Here is a 12,056-nt window from a genome sequence, read left to right as displayed (position 1 = left end):
TATAGCAAGAGAAAGGGCTAGGACCAGCTCTGTAGTGCAGCACGCTAAGGCCCCAGCCCACAACTGGTGGGCTGTGCCCATATGGGCACAGGTTCATGTCCCAGCTGCTCCACTTCAGCTCTCTGCTATGGCCTGGGAAAGCAATGGAAGATGGCCCAAGTCCTTGGGCCCCTGCACCCACGTGGGAGACCCACAAGAGGCTCCTGGCTTGGGATCAGAGCAGCTCCAGCCGTTGCAGCCAACTGGGGAGTGAACCAGCGGATGGAAGAACTTTCCCTCTCTCTGGCTCTCCTTCTCTCTCTGTGTAACTCGGACTTTCAAGTAAATAAATAAATCTAGGGGGGCAGGGCAGAGAGAGATCTTCTATTCACTTCTATTCACAATGGCCACAATGGCTGGAGCTGGGCTAGACTAAGCCAGGAGCCAGGAAACTTCTTCCTGGTCTCTCCCATGGTTGCAGGGATCCAAACACCTGGGCCATCCCCCATTGCCCTCACAGGCACATCAGCAGGGAGCTGGATCAGAATGGAGCACACAGAAATGAAACTGGAGCCCACCTGGGATGACGGTGGTGCAGGCAGCTACTTCACCCACAACACCATAGCACGCGCTCCCATCTGTACCAATTTTTCTAAGATGGAGAAGGAACAATTAAACTTCTAAGGAAAAGGAGTGAATGGGAATAAATATGAAAAGTTTTTAAACTAAGAAATAAAGAAAATGGGGCCGGGGCTGTGGCACAGCAGATAAGGCTGCTGCTTGCAGCACCAGCACCCCATATGGGCACCAGTTCAAGTCCCAGCTGCTCCTCTTCCAATCCAGCTCCCTGCTAATGGGAGGGCAGAGGGTGATGGCCCAGTTGCTTAGGTCCCTCTACCCACATGGGAGACCCAGAAAAAGCTCCTGGCTCCTGGCTTTGGATCAGCCCAGCTCCAGCTGTCACAGTCATATGGAGAGTGGACAGCAGATGGAAGATTTCTCTCCCTTTCTCTATTTCTCCCCCTTTCTCTCTCCAACTCTGCGTTTCAAACAAAATAAATAAATCTTTTTTGTTAAAAAAAAAGAGAGAAAATGAAGCAACAAAATTCTATAAAGATGTTGGGGATACAGAGATATAAAACAGACATGGTTCTGCCCTCACAGAGCTGAGAAATTCAGTTGTCTTTTACTATAGTGGGTGTTAAAAATAATAATTATGACATACCTGTGCCTCCAATCACAATCTCCCAATAACAACTGACATTTAAGTAGCTCTTTGGGATTTTATAAAAAAATTTTTAGCATCTCATGTAAGCCTCATTAACCACCTACACTAGGAATGAGTGTCCCCCTCCCCTTACTAATGAGAAAACAGGTTATGAAAGACTATATTTCTTGCTCAGGGTGACAAAAACAATAAGAAAAGGAGCCAAGATTCAAGTCCAGGCCTTTCAGCTCCAAATCTATTGCACTAAAAGTCCCTGAGGAAAAGTGAGTCTGGTTTCCTTCAAGTGAATTTAGAGCCCAATTCATAGCATCTGAAATGAACACCCCACAACCCACACATCATATGACAGTCTCACACAGTCATGGCAAAGCAGTGGTCATGAGCAAAGTGGCCAGCCACTAAAGGGACATAAACTCTAAAGAACAAGCCCTGAGCACTTCCTATGGCTCCCTTCTCACGCCAAGTCCTACCTCCCTCATGCTCCATTATAAGCCTTGCAGCAAAGTTTTAATATATAACTAAACTGTTCAACAATATCAGAGGTTATAATTATAGTTATAATTATAATAAAAAGGAAGGTACCAGAAGGTAGTTATTAGGTGTCCAAATATTTTCATAGAAAGCTTTAATAAATATAAATTTCATAAGTACAACTTTTGGAAGATAGCAGTTCTTCCCCCCATACCTACCCTCCCACCCCCAAACCATCTCACCTCCTACTCCCTCTCCCATACCATCCTTCATTAAGATTTATTTTCAATTATCTTTATATACAGAAGTAAAGATTTCAACAGTTTGCACCCATAGACACACAAAGTATAAAGTACTGTTTAAAGATTGGTTTTACCATTAATTCTCATAGTACAACACATTAAGGACATTGGTCCTTCATGGCGAGCAAGTGCACAGTGACTCCTGTTGTTGATTTAACAACAAGAGGTGTCCAAATATTAACTACCATCAATCCACAGAAATGTTCTCAAACAAAAAAAGTAGCCTGTCTGGAAGTACCAACACTGAATATTCACACTTTCATCTCACTAATGCAAGTTCCTGTAATGCTATACTTGTGACTTATCTCAATTACCCTTACTGCATCCTTAAAAGTCTCCGCTCAATAACTATCAGAGATCTATTACTCCCTGTCTCTAACAGGCTATGGAAGATACCCAGCATGCTTTCCCAACCATCTTTTCTGATTAAGAAACCAACAACAGCAACAACAAAGAAACATCCACCTTATCTTTGTAGAAATCATCTGCCACGCCACACAGCTTGTGTAGGTCATCAAATACAGAACCCCATGCTTCTATGCCAACCTCCAGCTGCAGAGATGGATACAAGATTATGCAGGTTAACTGATTTTTTTGGGCTACTTTTAGATTTTAATTTTAACTTAAGTTTAAATTTTAAAATGTTTAAAGTGCATTTATTTAAATCTTAATCTAAAATTAAATTCAACAGTATCACCCAAAAAATCAAATTAGTACAATCCGCAATTTTAGAAAGTCTCAACTGAAAAATTTCTAAGTGAAAGACTAAAATGTTTTTTTACTGATGGTAAAAGTTTTCTATATATCTTAAGATCAATATCTCAAAATGAAAGTTATTATAAAAGCTTCTTAGAGTTAAATATTAAATTTTTTATAAAAATCAATGACTTGGTGATTTGACAAATTTAACATCACAGACAGAACTAGATTTATTAGAAAGGGTTAAAAGGGGGCTGGCATTGAGACACAGCAGATGAGGTCACAATTCCCGTATCAGAGTAAAGGTTCAAGTCCTAGCTACTCTGCTTCTGCTAATATGCCTGGGAAGATAGCAGAAGAGGCCCCTGCCACCCACCTGGGAGACAAGGATGCAGTTCCTGGCTCCTGGCTTCAGCCAGCCTAGCCCAGAACTGGCAGTGCTGGAGAGTGAACTAGAGGATGGATGATCTCTCTCTCTCTTTCTCTCTCTCTCTCTCTCTCTCCCCTCCCCACCTCTCTGTTACATTGCCTTTCAAACAAATAAATGATTAACAGAAAAAAAAAAATGTATAAAAAGTCACTAGGCTATCAAGTACTTAAATCTGGAAGTTCAGGTTCCCAAGAACCTGTGTCCTTAGACGCTATACCATTCTGCTTAGTTGGTAACTGGCCATAGTTGATAATTGGTTATCAAATGAGTGAATGACCAATTACCCCACTGTTTTACAAACTTTAGACTCTCCTCAGGACAGTACACAATGTCCTACAATCTTTTCTTTCCTTCCCTTACTCTCTAACATGTATCCCATATACTACACCCAATCTGGTATGTCAAACACATTCTACCATTTCCCACCTCCTCTCAGCCTCCAATTACTGAATATTTTCTCCTCAACACTTCTATGCCTCTCCAAATCCTATCCTAACCCCAGGTCATTCATGCCATAAAGTTTTCTCTGACAGTTTTGTCCTATGATAATATTTCTTTCATCTGAACTAATATTGCAACATCTACATTCAGCAATTACAAACTATAGGGTATTTAAGGATAAGGAATAAGAACCCATGACTATTTATAAATTCTACTCAGCAGCAAACACAGTTCCATATATATCATAATCATTACCAAATGAAAGGTCATGGAAAATATGTATTACCAAAAAAACCTATGCCTGGACTTCAAAAAATTTGCAACAAAATAAATTTCTCCTTTGACTCAGTTTTTCCATGAACTTTTTGAAGTGCCCTAGTATATTACTAACTGATTTTAAGGTGATTTTATTACCCAAAAAGAAATCTACTACATCTGAAATAATCTCCCCATTTCTGTAATGTCATTTTCTAACTTTAATTCAAGTTTCCACATGTGTATGTGTGCACACATATAAATGCCAAACTGTGCAATATTATAAATTGAACAATACAAGTTATCTCTCACCAGTTAACAATGATGAAATTCAGGGATACACACATGGCACAGTGGTTAAGACACCACTTGGGACATCCTTATACCATACTAGAGTGCCCAGTTTCAGTCTGCTCAGAATTCCAGATTCCTGCTAATGCACTCCCTATAAGGCAGCAGATGATAGTTCAAGTACTTAGGTCTCTGCCACCCTCTTGGGAAACCAGGAATGAGTTCCCAATTCCTGGCTTCAAAGCCTAGTCCAGCCCTGGCCATTACAGGCTTGGAAGTGAAACAGCAAATGGAAGACCTCTCTGCCTGTCTGTTTTGCTTGCTCATTCTCTCTCCCTCTGCATTCTAAATAAATAAAAATTAAAATAAATTAAAATAATAACACTCAAATTCTTTTTTTTTTTTTTTTTTTTTTTGGACAGGCAGAGTTAGACAGTGAGAGAGAGAGACAGAGAGAAAGGTCTTCCTTCTATTGGTTCACCCCCCCAAATGGCTGCTACGGCCACCGCTGCGCCGGCCCGAAGCCAGGAGTCAGGTGCTTCCTCCTGGTCTTCCATGCGGGTGCAGGGACCCAAGCACCTGCGCCATCCTCCACTGCCTTCCCGGGCCACAGCAGAGAGATGGACTGGAGGAGGAGCAGCCGGGACTAGAACCCAGCACCCCAACCGGGACTAGAACCCGGGGTGCCAGCGCCACAGGCAGAGGATTAGCCTAGTGAGTCATGGCACCAGCCAACACTCAAATTCCTAATGTTGAAACAACTTAGTTTTTAAGAGAAACATTTCATATTAGCACAGAGATCAGGATATTAAATGTTCTGCACAAGTATTATGTACACAGACTACAAAAAAGATGAAAGGACCCAGGAACAATTTTAATAGTGAACATATGTTGAAAACATTCCAGCATCCAAATCTAACAGATCCACAACATGTGCCACCATAACAACTTCAGTGGACTCTTCACAAACTTAGATACTACTTAGGGATTAGAGGTCCTTCCCACTTAACCCTAAAACCCTAGGACAAAGACCAGACCTAGGAAGAAGGAAGGCAGTCAGCAAAGGGGAAAAGTCCCAATATCCATACACAAATCACACTATCTTCTTCATATTGCAGTGACCCAAAAAATGAAAATAAAAACAAATTCTTCTTGAAAAAAGAGTCCTTTGAAACAGCTGTTTGATGTTGTGGTCAAATTAGGTAGATTGTAAGACTCAAAGATATTCAAGTCAGTGATACACTCTAAACCACACGACCCACTTAAGGCAAAGGCACAGAAACATCTGTGTGGAGTTTATACTGGCTGTGCAAATGAATGTCCCTAGTCATTACTCAACATCACCACTTACAAAGCATGCAATTGTTTCCCTTCAAATGCTCATCTTTTCTACTGGTACTAACTGAAAACTATTGCCAAAAACAGTCAACACCATTTGCTACAAAGATAATTCAAAACATTAAGCTTAATCCACCTAAAAATGTGGATTAAGCAGGCTTTTCAATTAAAGTATTATTTTTAACAGTACTTATCCAGTAAGCAATGCAAACCACATACATCCTATGTACATAATCATAAAATAATATTATATGAAAGAAAGAATGTAGGAAACACTGCCTTTAAAGTTGTTTTCTACTTCTGGATGTCTTCCTAGTATTTACTGCTAAATGAGGAGAACAACAAAAAAAATAGTACAGGTCACATTTTAAATGGCATGTAATGACTTCATAATTTTAAAAATGAAATGGAAAATTTTGTTATAAATTTTTAGTTTAAAAGAAAACTTTTTGGGCCGCACAGCGGCTTACTTGGCTAATCCTCTGCCTGTGGCACCGGCACTCCAGGTTCTAGTCCTGGTTGGGGCGCCAGATTCTGTCCTGGTTGCTCCTCTTCCAGTCCAGCTCTCTGCTGTGGCCCAGGAGGGCAGTTTAGGATGGCCCAGGTGCTTGGGCCCTGCACCCACATGGGAGACCAGGAAACACCTGGTTCCTGGCTTCGGATCAGTGCAGCGCGCCGGCCATAGCGGCCATTTTGGGGGGGTGTACCAATGGAAAAGGAAGACCTTTCTCTCTGTCTCTCTCACTGTCTAACTCAGCCTGTCAAAAAAAAAAAAAAAAAAACTTTTTAAGTATAAGATGTTTCCAGAAACACACAAAAAAGCCTATTTAAGGAGAACTAATGAAGTAAGGTTATCACTTCTTTGAAGATTACTATAACCATTTAAAAGTTAAGGCCTCAGAACAAACTCTGTAAAATTCCAATATAAATAAGTTTTGACATGTTCATGATACTTTTAACCTTAATGTTATAAATCTTAGAGCATCTGCACCTACCCAAGCTTTATAACATGACATCCCCTGCAAGGAACAAGCCAATCCTCAGAGGCCATTTATCTGAGAATAAGGTGCAAGGGAAAAATAATACTTAATGTTCCATTAAAAGATTTCTTTCTAGGTTTTTTTTCCTTACTCGAGAGGGTAGTCAATATAATCCTGCAATAAGAGTAGTACTCAGAAGGTTTTTTGTAAGTTACCTGGTGCGTCTCCTAAAAAACAGGTTAGTTCTTCTGACTCAAAATGAATGAGTTTTGCTAGTTACTAGGAATGGGAATACCAGACTAAAATAAAACAAAAGTGCTCTCCCCATCCCACAGGCTCATTGTACAACACTCCAATCAAGCACAATAACAATGTGGATGTTTACTTCTGGCCATGTGGATCCACGGCTGGAGATCACCTTAAAATGACGGACTGAATATTTTCAAAGTCTTTTTTAAACATAGGTAGAGTCAACAATAAAGTAAAAGAAATATTCCAAAAGCAGAAATAACAAAAAGGCACAAATTAAAAGGGGTTGTTTCATTCTGAAGCCAAAATCCCAAGGGCTTGTGCATAGTCCTTGCAGCATGAACTTGATAAAGAAAAGGGGGGCTACACGACATTGGGTAAGGTGTAGACAGAGTGGAGAGTCAGCACAGAGACCCACCCACATAAGCTTCCAGAAGGAATAAGAAGAGTAATTCATATGGATAAATGTAACTACTGGTATTTCTGGGTTAGATGATCAAGTCCAAAATGGGGTCCCAAACTTCATGCCAGAAGGAGGCTGAGCTTATTGTTCAAGAGTAAGGTAAAGACAATATTTACATGTAGACTGTATACATACGAGTATTCTGGGGTAACCACTAAAAAATGAAAGAAATGCATGAGAGAACTTCCAACACAGATGAAGGAGGAAAACTGGAATGAGAAAAGGAAAAGATCCACAAGAGACAAAGTATTCAAGCCTTGGGTGTCAGATATTCCTGGGGAGAAATCCCAATTCTACATAAATTACTCTGTAATCACAGACGTGCTTACTTTAAAGATTTCAGTTTCATCTTATAAAAAGGGGTAATAATACACAGTTTCTGGCCTAGAATTTGAGGTACAAAGACCCTTTCCCAGGGTTAGTGCTGTGGCGTAATGGGTTAAGCCTATATGGACACGAGTTCTTGTTCTGGCTGCTCCACTTCTGATCTAGCTCCCTGCTAAAGGCCTGGGAAAACAGCACAAGATGGCCCAAATGCTTGGGCCCCTGCAACCATGTAGGAGACCCAGAAGGGGCTTCTAGCTCCTGGCTTCAGATCAGCCCAGCTCCTGCCATTGTGGCCATTTGGTGAGTGAACCAGTGGATGGAAGATCTCTTTCTCCCTCTCCCTTTCTCTCTTCCTCTCCCTCTCTGCAACTCTGCCTTTCAAATAAATAAATTAATCTTTAAAACACACACACACACACAAATACCTTTTCCCTTCCTCCTCATTTCATGATACTTTAGCATGCCCAATGAATAAGCATGTTACTATTTCCAGTTGCTGGCTCAAACTAAGTTCAACCATGAATAACACAACTATTACATACAATTCAGTCATCCCTGCCTCCTCGATTTTGTGTATTCCTTCCTTATGCAGGAATTAAAAGTGTTTAAATAAAATTATACAATGTGTAGCACCTTCCAAAATTTATTACCTATTCCAAAACTATGCTTAAATATGTTTATGTTTTCAGGATGAGGATTAAGTTCAACCAAACACAAATGTTACTTCCATAGCAAAATGCAAAGATTAACAATGAATATAGGCTGGCACTGTGGCACAGTAGGTTAATCCTCTGCCTGCAGCACCAGCATCTCATGCTGCTTCTCTTCCAATCCAGCTCTCTGCTACGGCCTGGGAAAGCAGTAGAAAATGGCCCAAGTGCTTGGGTCCTTGCACCCATCTGGGAGACCCAGGAGAAGCTCCTGGCTCCTGGCTTCAGAATGACGCAGCTTCAGCCGTTGCAGCCATTTGGGGAGTGAACCAGTGGATGGAAGACCTTTCTCTCCATCTCTCCCTCTCACTGTCTATAACTCTACCTCTCAAATAAATAAATTTAAAAAATCTTAAACACACACACACACACACAAATGAATATAGGGGCAGGGGATTAGCCATGTTAGGAGACCTGCATCCCACATCAGGGTACCTAGTTCCAGCTCCTGACTGCAACTTCCTGCTAATGCGGGCTCTGGTAACACTGGTGTCCACTCAAATAATTGTATTCCTGCAACCCATATAGAAGATCTGGATTGTGTTCCCTGGTCCTAGCTTCAGACTCCACCCAACTCAGCCCAACCCCCTTGTTGTAGGCATTTGGGGAGTGCACAAGCAGATGAGAGTTCTGTCTCCACTCCTCTCTTTCTCTCAGCATCACAAATAGAACAAATTAATAAAACTCTTTATTAAATTAAAACATCTAAATTAAAAGATAAAACTGTTTTAGCTAAACCACCCCATCTCAAAAAGAAAATAATGATTTTCTCAAAATTAAGAATGAGAATATAATCCCAAAATACAGCACAATAAAATAGCATTTATAGCATAAAGATTATTTCATGGATTAAGAAACTATCCTCAAAAAATTAAAGTATTCAATAAAAGCTTCATAAGCCAAGGATTTCCCAATATAGTGTTATAAAGCTTGATCCTAAAGACCACAAAAGTTGGGGCCAGTGCTGTGGCATAGCAGGTAAAGCCACCGCCTGCAGTGCCGGCATCCCATATGAGCACTGGTTTCAGTCCCAGCCTCTCCACTTCCCATCCAGCTCTCTGCTATAGCCTGAGAAAGCAGAAGATTGCCCAAGTCATTGAGCCCCTGAACCCAAGTGGGAGATCCAAAAGAAGTTCCTGGCTCTCAGTTTCAGACTGGCACAGCACCAGCTGTTGCAGCCATCTGGGGAGTGAACCCACAGATGGAAGACCTCTCTCTCTCTCTCTCTCTGCCTCTGCCTCTGCCTCTCTGTAACTCTGCCTTTCAAATAAACAAATAAATCTTTTGAAAAAAAATAAATAAAAATTTTAAAAGACCACAAAGTGAAAAAGCTATTTTGAAGATAAATTCTTTTTTCATTTTTATTTTTTTATTTCCATTTTACTTCAAAGAGAGACAGAGATCTTCCACCAACTGGTTTTACTCCCTAAATGCTCACAATAGCCATGGCTGGGCCAGGCTGAAGCCAGGAGCCTGGAATTCGATCCAAATCTCCCATGTGGGTAGCAGAGACCCACATACTTGAGCATCCCTGCCTCCCAGCATGCACTTTAGCAGGAAGCTAGAATCAGACGTGGAGATGAGACTTGAACTGGCACTCCAAAATGAGATGCAAGCCTCTCTGCCGCTGTACCAAACACCCATACCCTAAAAAATCTTTTAATTCATTAAACCACATATGGACTATCTATGCCCTTAACCCTTTTTTTGTCATGACAAATTTAAATTTTTTTCTCTTATATATAGGATGCTTTCAGAATTTTACTATTTGTACATTTAGAGAATAAAAGTTGATTTCTACACATTCAAAGGTACCTCAAAAAAGTTAATGGAATATGAAATTAAAAGATAACCTTGTGGGGCCAGTGCTGTGTCACAGCAGGTAAAGCTGCCCTCTGCAGTACTGACATCCCATGTGGGTACCAGCTGAGTCACGGCTGCTCCACTTCAGATCTAGCTCCCTGCTAATGCACCCAAGAAAGCATCAGAAGATGGTCCAAGACTTTGGGCCAGGGAAGAAGCTCCTGGTTCCTGGCTTTGGATTGGCCCAGCTCCAGCCATTTGGGGAGTGAACCAGAGGATGGAAGATCTCTCCTACCTCTCTCTCTTGCTCTCTCTCTGCCTCTGCCTCTCTGTAACTCTGCAACTCTGTCTTTCAAATATATAAGTAAATCTTTGGAAAAAAAAAAGAAAAGATAAGATAACTTTGCTTTCAGGAAAAAATTTTGCAGTTCTTAAAAAGTTTTTCTGTAATAAGCATCTTGCACGAACTTTCAGAAGGCTCCTTATATTGAAGACCAACTTCAATTGGCAAATCTGCTCCAAAAAAGTATAAAAAAAATCACCTCAAACAACTAAAAACTTTTTCTCTACCAGTACAGAAGACTGATTACCCCAACTTAAAAGCACATATGTCAGTCATCAAGGTGACATAACCCTCTACCTGAAATAAAAATGCTAAAAGCTAAAAGATGTTTTATAAGAAACCACTGGCAACCACTAAAACTAAAGATGAAAGTTTTATTAAAATACAATTGAAAAATTCTGCACAGACACAAGAGCTCTAATAAGAAATGGCATGGGGAATTTTAAAAGTAGAAATCTTAAATATAGCTATATTATATATAAAACAAAAGGCATCACCATGATGAATAGCAAAGTAGAAAAGAGCTAAGTCCCTGAAATCAGGTTCCTCATACTCAAATCCAAGCTCCAATAATTACTCTATAACTTCAGCAAGCTACTTAGCCTCCATATGTCTCAGTTTCTGTATCTGTAAAACTGGCATAATATGGCCTTATAGGATTATAGTGAGGATTAGGTAAAGCATTTAGTACAATGATAAGCGTACAACAAATATTTAATAAGTGTAGTAGTTTTATAATTATCATTCTCTTTCTAAAAATTTTTACATCACCATACTAGCAGAAGTATGAAAAAAGCACCTTAATTGTGGTTAAGTAATATTACATATATACTTTTTTTTTTTTTTTTTTTTTTTGGACAGGCAGAGTTAGACAGTGAGAGAGAGAGACAGAGAGAAAGGTCTTCCTTTTCCATTGGTTCAGCCCCCAATGGCCGCTGCGGCCGATGCACTGTGGTTGGCGCACCGCGCTGATATGAAGCCAGGAGCCAGGTGCTTCTCCTGGTCTCCCATGGGGATACAGGGCCCAAGGACCTGGGCCATCCTCCACTGCCCTCCCAGGCCACAGCAGAGAGCTGGCCTGGAAGAGGAGCAACTGGGACAAATCCAGCGCCCCGACCGGGACTAGAACCCGGGTGCCGGCGAAGCAGGCAGAGAATTAGCCTAGTGAGCCGCAGCACCGGCTGAAGTAAAATTATATTTTAGCTACTCCCTGATAGGCGTGGATAATCCTAATTATCTATCACCAGGATTCAGCACATACAATAACCTGAAAGCCAATAAAACAAACAACCAAAAATTAAATCATTAAAAATTATTAGTGTAGAGGTGACTACTAATCTCTTCAGTTAAGCCCAGAACTCTAATTACTAATTAATTAGGCTACAGTATAAAGGGACTAATGAGATATTTCTACAACATACTGCTGCTAAAGTGATCTTAAGGGGCAACCAGGAGGGTTAATCGACCATAAGAAAATAAAAAAGAAACAAAGGGCATCAACTATTTGGTAAGCACAGCAACCCAATGTGCACTTCAGATAGCGTTACTGCTGGAGATAAGGGCTATCCGTTAGAGATACAGGCATTCAAAGTGAATCAGTTCATTCAGCTCCCAGTGAATCAAAGAAATAAAAAGGATGCACTGCAGATAATTCTTAAAGTTCAATTATCTGATCTTTTTAGTTAATTAATTTTTAATTGACAAAAAACAGACATTTATGGTATACAACATGGTATTTTGATACATT

At 40.5% G+C, this 12,056-nt stretch overlaps 1 protein-coding gene across 27 annotated transcripts in view; it reads right to left on the bottom strand.

Annotated features, from left to right (window-relative positions):
- Positions 1-12,056, bottom strand: part of DISP1 (dispatched RND transporter family member 1) — a 191,053-nt gene that overhangs the window by 164,376 nt on the left and 14,621 nt on the right. For 13 of the 27 annotated variants that reach the window (XM_062210395.1, XM_062210418.1, XM_062210428.1 and 10 more), the window contains one exon: positions 2,446-2,532. The exons of the other annotated variants lie outside the window; for them this stretch is intronic. The gene's annotated coding sequence lies outside the window, so the exon portion shown is untranslated. The remainder of the gene's footprint in view (positions 1-2,445; positions 2,533-12,056) is intronic. 27 annotated transcript variants of the gene reach the window in all.

Source organism: Lepus europaeus, chromosome 14, assembly GCF_033115175.1.
Source record: "Lepus europaeus isolate LE1 chromosome 14, mLepTim1.pri, whole genome shotgun sequence".
Classification (NCBI taxonomy): Eukaryota; Metazoa; Chordata; class Mammalia; order Lagomorpha; family Leporidae; genus Lepus; species Lepus europaeus.
This window is presented reverse-complemented; position numbering and strand designations above follow the sequence as displayed.